Below are 1,852 nucleotides of genomic sequence, written 5' to 3'. Positions count from 1 at the left end.
AAATCACACAAGGTGGGTTCTTTGACCACAGTGCAATAGATATAGATATAAACATAGATATGGATATGGATAGATATAAATGTATATACATAGATAGAAATATATCTAGAACAACCACTTTAAAAATTACCCAAAGGGATACACCCAAAAAAACATTATAAATAAATCAAAATGGAAGGAAATACTCAAGTAACACATAAGAAGGGAAAAAAATACAAAGAGAACAGAAAAATTTGAAATACAATAGCAGATTTAAGCCCTAACATGTCAATAATTACATTAAATGTTAATTATCAAAGTACACCAATTAAAACACAGAGAATGGGGTTTCCCTGGTGGCACAGTGGTTGATAATCTGTCTGCCAATGCAGGGGACATGGGTTCAAGCCCTGGCCCGGGAGGATCCCACATGCTGCAGAGCAGCTGGGCCCGTGTGCCACAGCTACGGAGCCTGCAAGCCACAACCTGCAAGCAGCTCTAGAGCCCACAAGCCACAACTGCTGAGTCTGTGTGCCTAGAGCCCATGCTTTGCAACAGGAGAAGCCATGACAGAAAGAGGCCCACACACCACAACAAGGAGTGGCCCCCGCTTGCGGCAACTAGAGAGCCCACACACAGAGACAGAGACCCAACACAGGCAAAAATAAATAAATAAATTTATATTTTTTAAAATAACACTGAGAATGACAGAGGGGATTTAAAAGCATGACTCATGCTGTCCACACGAAACTCACTTCGTATATAATAATATAGGTAGTTTGAAAGTAAAAAGATGTAATAGGTTATAACATGCAAATATTAACCAAAAGGAAGCTGAAGTGGCTAAATATAGCCACTTCAGCTTCCTTTCGGTTAATATATATCAGGGAAATAGACTTCAGAGAAAAGAAAATGACCAAGGACATTATATAATGATAAAATGGCCAATCTCCAAGAAGATATAGCAGTCCTAATGTGTGTGCACAAATGACAGACCTGCAAAATATGTGAAGCAAAAATTGATAGAATTGAAAGAAGAAATAGGCAAATCTACTATCATATTTGGAGTCTTCAATATCCCTCTCTCAATAATTGATGGAACAATTAGACAGAAAATCAGCAAGGATATAGAAGAGCTCAACCATACCATCCAGCAACAGGATCTAATTGACACTGTTAGAACACTTCATTCAACAATAGCAAAATACACATTCTTTTCAAGCACCCAGAGAACATATACCTAGATAGATGATATCCTGGACCATAAAATAAACCTCAACAAATTTAAAAGAATTGAATCATATTGTGTTCTCTGATCATATGGAATCAATAACAGAAAGGTAACTGAAAAATCTCCAACACTTGGAAATTAAACAAAAAACTTCAAACTAATCCATGGATCAAAGAGGACTCTCAAGGAAATTTTTAAAATAGAATGAACTTAAACAAAAATGAGAATATAACAGCAAAATTTGTGGGACACACCTAAAACAATGTTGCAAGGGAATTTGTAGAAGTAAATGGTTATTTAGAAAAGAGACATTAGAAAAATTGCAAAATAAACCCAAATCCAGCAGAAAGCAGGAAATAATAAAGGTAAGAGCAGATATCAATGAAATTGAAAACAGGAAAACAATAAAACAAGCATAAAAGGTTGGTTCCTTGATAAGATGGAGAAACAGAAATTATTAATATCAGGAAAGAAACAGGTGATATCACTACAGACTGTGCAGACATTAAAAGGATAATAAGAATAACATGGGAAGGAGCTTCAAGATGGCGGAAGAGTAAGACATGGAGATCACCTTCCTCCCCACAAATACAACAGAAATACATCTACATGTGGAACAACTCCTACAGAACACCTATGGAA

This window comes from Lagenorhynchus albirostris, chromosome 15 (genome assembly GCF_949774975.1).
Source record: "Lagenorhynchus albirostris chromosome 15, mLagAlb1.1, whole genome shotgun sequence".
Taxonomy (NCBI): Eukaryota; Metazoa; Chordata; class Mammalia; order Artiodactyla; family Delphinidae; genus Lagenorhynchus; species Lagenorhynchus albirostris.
Note: the sequence above shows the minus strand (reverse complement) of the source record.